The sequence below is a fragment of the Sus scrofa genome, chromosome 2 (genome assembly GCF_054392235.1).
Source record: "Sus scrofa isolate SSC_HxYL_T2T_F1_AM1 chromosome 2, Sscrofa_HxYL_maternal_Yorkshire_Landrace_v2.0, whole genome shotgun sequence".
NCBI classification, from domain to species: domain Eukaryota; kingdom Metazoa; phylum Chordata; class Mammalia; order Artiodactyla; family Suidae; genus Sus; species Sus scrofa.
Window position 1 is genome coordinate 153,845,009 of NC_139384.1, and position 7,320 is coordinate 153,852,328.

The 7,320-nt window shown below is 59.5% G+C and overlaps 1 long non-coding RNA gene across 1 annotated transcript in view; it reads right to left on the reverse strand.

The window, feature by feature from the left end:
• The window catches only part of LOC110259522 (uncharacterized), a 55,785-nt gene extending 48,520 nt beyond the window's left edge, over positions 1-7,265 (reverse strand). Inside the window, exons 1-2 of the long non-coding RNA XR_014838930.1 lie at positions 7,115-7,265; positions 4,245-4,404 (exon numbers count right to left, since the gene is read on the reverse strand). This is a non-coding gene — a long non-coding RNA (uncharacterized LOC110259522). The remainder of the gene's footprint in view (positions 1-4,244; positions 4,405-7,114) is intronic.
• Between the last annotated feature and the right edge of the window lie 55 nt (positions 7,266-7,320).

A 7,320-nucleotide genomic window follows, 5' to 3' on the forward strand; every position in this document is an offset into this window, starting at 1 on the left:
GTTAATCAGACAATCACTCCTATGGCCCTGCAATTGTGTTAGCTGCTTCAAAGAAGAGGCGTGCTGGGCTATGAAAACACGTAATGGGAGAATATGACCAGGGCAGGGAGGTGGGGGACAGCTTTCCTGAAGAAACAACGGCTGAGCTGAGATCTGGGGACTAAGCTGGAGTTTACTAGGCAAGGAGCCTGACTGGTGGTCGGAGTATTCCAGGTAGAGCGAACAGCATGTGCAAATGTCCTGTGCTAGCACATGGGAGGGACTGTGGGGAGACACACGAGGCCCTAGGATGTGAGATGAGGATGGAGGAGTGGGCAGTGGTCACAATATGGCCTTTTCTCTTTATCGCAAAGGTCCTCAAAGGGCTTTAAGTCACATGATCAGATCTGCCTTTTGAAAAGATTACTCTGGCTGCCTATAAAATAAAGGTTTGCAAGTTATGACAAAAAGATTCACAAGTCACACTAGAAGAGGGATGGCAAATGTATGCCATACTTGTCACAATTCCCCATTCTCACACCCAGAGCAGACAGCGCTAGTCAATTACAGCAGCGCTTCTCAGACCAGCAGCGTCAGCATCGCCCGGGAATTAGTTAGAAATGCAAATGATCAGACCTCACACCAGACCCCTTGAATGGGAAACTCTGGGGGTGGAAGCCAGCAATCTGTTTTAATAAGCCCTCCAGGTGATTCCGCTGCAGGCTGAAACTTGAGAAGCACTGAACTATAAAACACTCTTTCCTACCAAGCTCCCCGCAGCAGCCAAAACCCCCTCAGCACGCGCTCTACGCGGTCCCTCGCGGTCCGTGCCGGCGCCACGGCGAGGCCCACTGCCCCGCGCGCCAGGCTGAGGGCTCCTCCGAGGGCGCGGCGCACACCCAGCTCCGGCCCTCGAAGAGCGAGACCCCCCAGAGCCCTGAATGCCGGCGAGCAGCCAGGCGTGCCAGGAAAAGAGCGCGGGAGCGAGCCTGGAGATCGGGCCTCAAGTCCCTGCTGCGCCTCTGCTGGCTGGCGGCACAAGCCAGCCTTCCTGCCGCGGGTGCCCGCTGTGCCCCGGAGACAGCGGCCCGCCACCGCCGCAGCGGCCGGAGAGAAGCGGCGCTGCTCGCGGCTGTCCCCGCACGCGCCCCTGTGCACCTGCCCGCCGCCGCGGGGGCCGCGGGGAGCGGAGCGGCGGCCGAGCCCCCGCCCGCCCGGAGCCTGACGGAGGCAGCCCCGGACTCAGCCCTGGGAAGGAGGCAGCCCTCCCCGCGGCGGGCGGACGGCGAGGGGAGAGAGCCGGGCACCGACAGCGCGGGAGCCCAGGAGGCGGCGGCGCGCTCAGCCCTGGGCGGCTCCAGCAGCTTCTCAGGCCGGGGCCCGAGGGCGCTAAAGCTGAGAAGGAGAATGAGATGCGGGGGAAGAGGGGTCAACTGCTCTGAAACCGCGGAGGGGCCGGGAAATGTGGTCCTGAGCTGCTCCCAAACCTAGAGACCAGTTCCAAAAAGGCCTGCCCCAGACCCACGAAGCTGGCTGCTTCTCAGCTCACATGTCACTTCAGCAGAGAGGCCTTCCCAGACCCGCCATCTGTCCGCCACCTTCCCGTCCCCCTTCCGTTGTCCTCAGAGCTCCGGCGCTCTCTGGGGTCACCGTACAGATGCACGTCCTGGCTAGTGGTCCTCTCCCCACATTCTCCCGGGATGGAAGCTGCCTGACGGCAGGGCTCTCCCCCTGGGGCCTAGAGCAGCACCTGGCACACACACCACTTAGGGTGCTAGAAACTCTTTTTTTTTTTTTTTTTTTTTTTTGTCTTTTTGCCATTTCTTGGGCCGCTCCCGTGGTACATGGAGGTTCCCAGGCTAGGGGTCCAATCGGAGCCGGAGCCGCCAGCCTATGCCAGAGCCACAGCAAAGCAGGATCCAAACCGCGTCTGCAACCTACACCACAGCTCACAGCAACGACGGGTCCTTAACCCACTGAGCAAGGGCAGGGACTGAACCGCAACCTCATGGTTCCTAGTCGGATTCGTGAACCATTGCACCACGACGGGACCTCCACTAGGAACTCTTTTAGGTGATTTACAGACATCATTTCACCACGTGCTGTAATTGGCAATATAATTATTTCTTTTTCAGATGGCAACACTAAGGACGGAAAGACGTGTGACTTACTCAAAGGTCACACAGCTAGCAAGTGGCAGAGCCCCCATTTGGACCCCAGTCTGACCTCAGAGCTCCGAATATTTGGAATGTGGGCACAAGGGGCTGTTGGCAACTCTGGGAGCTGGGGAGCGTTGCTGATAGGGGAACCTTAGCCCAGCTGGGAGGTTCCTCCTCAAGCTGGAGCTACTCCGTTCAGGATATCTAAAGGGAAGCCCTGCTTTGCACAGCTGCTGTCCAGCTTCTGGAATTTGTTACCCCCAAGGGGTCTGTACAAGCTGAAAATAGAAAGGAGTTCAGAAAGGGTTGCACGAAATTAATGGATGCTGGGTCCCCAGTGGTAATTAAAGGAAGCCAGAGCTGCTGGGGGTTTGGGCTGAGACATCTGAGGTCAGCATCGCTGCTGGGGCCGCCCACGGTCTCCCCCAGGTGGGTCCTGGGAGCTCCAGCAGAGAGCAGGGGCTGGGAAGAGCTGAAAGCCAGGCGGGCTCTCAGCTTCCCAGCGGGCCGGGGCGGGCCTCAGCTGCCCGACCAGCTCCCGCTCCCCATCCCACCCGGCGGGCAGTGAGGGCCCCGGCCTGGCTTGCTGACTCACTCACCTGCCCAAGATGGGCAATTTGCATATGTTCTGGTTTTCTGAGTACCTATTTTCTTGGCTCCCTTATTATTTTTTTCTTTAAGAAAAAGCTATTTTTGCAAGGTCTTCATTACGTCCTAATTATTCATACTCCTTCCCTGTATTTGTCTTGTTAACTACAAAACTCAACAAGCAGCTCACTTTCTTATTTGTTGCAGATTCCTAGTGAATGGCAGGCCCACACCCCTTCCTTCAGACCCGCCCCCTCCTCCCTGAGCCTCGGGCAGCCCCATCCCCCAGAGACTGCCCTCTGTCCCTCCCTCCCTTGGGGACACTACCCTCAATATCCTGCTGTCCTGACCTCCCCCACCTCCCGGCCCTCCCCTCTCCCCCAGGCATCTTCTCTCCTCCTCCCCTCCCCCATCCTCACCCTCCCCTCCCCCTCCTTCCCTCCCGTCCCTGCAATACTCTCCTGAAGCCACCCTCACTCCCAGGGTCACTCTCACCCAACCCAGCCTCCCACGCCCCCTTCCCGACATAGCACCCACAGGCCCAAATTGGGCTGGAGGCTCTGGCAGGTGGGCCTGTGGCTCTTGGCTCTTAGGGGGTCTTGATTTATCACTCATTTCCCCCTGCCCTTCTCAAACTGCTCAATCCACAAAAACTCACTTCCTCAAAGCTCAGCAGCAGTGGCTCACGGAGGGGCAGGTGGGGGCCCGTCCCTAGGATTCCTGTCTCTGGTCCAGTGCCCCTTGTGAACCACTTTAGGGAGTCAGGGCTGATGCCAGCAACCCTCAGCAGATCCTGCTCCCAGGCCTACGTTACGGAGGCCCTGGCAGGGATGGGGGTCCCCTCTTAGCCCCTTAGACTCCCCTGGCAGGGGGTCCCGTGGCCACCCAGGGGCAGGTGGCTATGTTGGGGCAGTTGATGGACAGCTGGACGGTTGTCCCCTCTCCACAAGTAGCAGCCCCGGACAGGATTTCCGCCTGGGTCTTTCTGGCCTCTGCTGCAGCAGCTGCCTGGCTGGGCTCAAGGGCCCAAAGGCTCACACCGGCACCCTCGTGGTGTGTACACGTGGCCGTACCCACGCGACAGCACCCACGTCTCCTCATAGGACTCTACCCACGCTGTATGGGAGGGCAGGGCCTCTCGCCCTTAGGTGCGCCCGCATCACCTCGAAAGCCTATCAGGGTACTGGCCCCTGCCTGCCTTTGGGTTTCTAATTCAGTAGCTGAGATGGAGCCTGAGAATGTGCATTTCTAGCAAATGCCAGCTGCTGCTGATGGTGCTGGTCCTGGTACCGCTCTTATTATTAGCACCACGCTCTGACCAACTGAGCTAACCGGCCAGCTCCAGGCACCACCCTTAGAGCACGTCAGCCCCAGAGACGGCCAGCCACGGGAGGACCTGCCCTCGCACAGACGGTTTTGTCAGCCAGAGTTGGCGGCTTGGGAAAACCAGAAGCTGTGAGCTGAGTGTGGGGATCGCCTGGCCCAAGAACACAGATTCCCAGTATCGTTCTGTCTTACCGGCTCTGCCTCTTGCTGTTTCTCCGTGCTCTCTGTGTTTCTCTGCATTTCTTTTTCAGTCTCCTGCCCTTCCTGCAGCCTCCTAGCCCCGGCGAGGTCCTGCAGCTCCAGGTGGCTTCCCAGCGACTCTGCACATGGCAGCTCATCCATCTCCATCATCCTGTGAGCGAGTGGCAGGCAGGTGAGGGAAGAAGATTGCAGGAGAACAGGCTCGGCTCCCCACTAACAGGGAGCTGGCTCATTGCGAGAACACAGCCAATTATTCCCCCTGTGCTGGGGGATAATCACTAATGCCACAGGAAATTCTAAACAAGCGATTAAATCATTACTGGGGAAGGTGCAGTGAGCCCGTGCCACCATTAAGCCTCCCTTGTGCTGCTGGCCTAGGAGAAGCTTACCTGGGCGGTAAGATGGGGAACCAGGTATTGCCATCAACAGCAGCCGGTCTGGCAGGGGCCCCAGTACCACCTTCCCCCTCTGAGCTGCACGCCCAGCTGCTGTGCCCAGAACCCCTCTTGACCCACCCACAGCGGAGGCTCTATTCCGGCCGCTTTTCTTGAGCTCATTCCTTCTAAAACCTTGCCCAGCGGAGGAATCTATTCAGCCAAGAGACAAGTTTTACTGAGCACCTACTATGTGCCAGACAGTATTCTAGGGCCTGGCGAGATACTTCTGGTCAAAAAGACAGAGGGTGTCCCTGTCCTCCTGGAGCCCAGCGTCAAGCAGCGAAGGCACGTCAATCGGAATGTGACTAAGGAGCCAAGAACCTCATCACAAGTTGTGCAAATGCTCAGGAGCAAACGGACCGGGCACTGAGGGTTCTGAGTGAAGGACCCACTTGGAGGATCTTGGAAGGGTCCCCCACACGTCAAAGGACGGGCCTGCCTTGGGCCGGCTGGCAGGCTCTGCTTGTCTCCCCGGCCTGCAGCTCATGTTTTATGGGGCATCTGAGCAGCCCTCTTCCTACCCCAAGTGCCCAACATGCTATCTTTGGAAAGATAATGAGTCTATCACAGCTGCTGGTTTTTCGCACTTACTGCGTGCCTGGCATTGCGCTGAGCGGCTTACGGTCATTACATCATGTCATCGCAGAACAGAAACAACGTTATCAAGAAGGTGTCTTGAATCCCCTTTTACAGACCAGGAAGTGGAGACCTGGAGCTCTGGGCCACTTGGTCCAGTCCCACAGAGTCAGGAAGCGGCTGTTGGAACTGAAGCCTGAGTCCTGGGCAGAGGCATTTAACCGCCCCCAGCCTAGCTCCCAGGAGAAGCATGAGAGGTCTGTGTGGGCTTTGTGGGATTGATTTCAGGGCGGAGAGACCTCACAGCCTGGGGTCCCTGTGGAGATGAGGCTACAGTGGGCTCGCTGCTGAAATACACCGAGAAGGGCTGTCGCAGCTCCAAGACTCCAAGGTGCAGCCCAGGGAGGGAAAGCTGTGATGGCCACTGCAGGACCCCTCCACCAAGGGACCCGAGGACAGTGCCCTTTGGGGATTGCCCCAGCCCTTGGGTCTCTGCAGAAGCCAGTGAGGCCATGGATGCTACCTCCTCAACTGCCCCCCAGGCCCCCGCAGCCCTGGGAGGGGTCCCCACTCAAGTGGCCCTGCCTGACCTCCGCCACATGCCCCTGGGCCAGGCCGCATTCCCCAGGGCCGGTGGGGCAGCCAGAAGAAGCCAGGCCCGGAGCCCCGGACTGCGGTGACTAATCGGCTGGTGCTTGGGAGGCCGTGGTGAATTATTCACACGGATTCTGTGAATTATTCAAGTTGTTATTATTTATTTTTCAGATGCGCCTGCGGCAGAGCCTCCAGGCCCATGTTCAAAGGATGACATAAGTCCTGCCTCTTGTTGGCCTGCGTCTGTGGAGAACGAGTCAGGCCCCTCTCCCGCCTCCCCCAGGAGCCCCGAAGAGCAGGCTGAGGGCAGGGAGCTGCTGCCTTCAGGGCAGACTCCTGCGGAGCCCAGTCCTAGCGCCAATTATAGAACTAATAGTTACCGCTTACTGAGGCCCGCGGTCCAGGCACTGCGCTTTCCACACACGGCACAACTGCCGCTGTGTGAGGACTCTTAGCAACCCCATCTTACGGATGCTGGAACTGAGGCTCATCCAAGGCCACCAGTTAATAACCGGGATTCTGGCCCAGGGCTGGGAAGGCTAAAGCCAGCAGCTGCCACGTTGCTGATGTCTGTGGGCGTTGTGCCCAGCAAAACTCTTTGCTACCCCACCTGCACCCCCTAAACCCCAGGCTTTCAACCACGCTGAGGGCAGGACACGCCCAATACCTCTCCTGCTCTCGCAGGAGCCTTGGGGTCTCCGTGGCAACAGGATCCTGAGCAGCCAGAGCTGAGCCTGGTCTACCTCTGAGGAGCAGAGGTCGCCTTGGCGCCCCCCCGACCCAGCAGAGCCTCCCAGGTGTCCTAGGCTTTGAGCAAGTGTGACTCAGCGTCCCCCACCACCCGCCCAGTCCCGGGCACCCCTTCCAACCTCGCTAAACCCTCCAGTGCCCCCCTGCCCTAGACTCAAAGCACTTCTCCCTCACCCGACCAGGGGCCCCGGCCTCCCTGCCTCCTTCAAGGAACTGTCCTGCGGTCTAACTTGCAGTCCCTGCCCCTGAGGAAGCCCTGCCCCCTTCCCAGAGCTGCCATCTGGAGGAGGCAGAGGGGACATGTGGCCGGAGCCCAGGGGAGGCCCCGAGGGCCCCTGTCAAGGTGACCACAGTCTCACAGAGACACCCTCCTCTCCTGGAGGGGCACGTGGCCTTCCTGCTCCCCGTTCACCCCCTCACCAAATCCTTTTGGCACGCCCACCGCGTGCCAGGGAAGTGGCCCAGTGCAGCGGGGCCTCCCCTCCCTCCCAGGACCCGTCTCACCTGACGCGAGGGACGCAGGATCTGGGAGAGCTGGATGGGAGCCTGCCGCCACAGCTCCTGGTTCGCGGGGTGACCTTGGCCCGCAGCTTGCCCCCCGGCACCCCGCCTTTGTCCGTCTTCCAAGGGGGGAGCGGGGCCAGAATCTGCTTTCGAAGGCCTGGCCAGGCCCGCTTTTCTCAGGTGTCGGTAACTCAATCAGGGCCCTC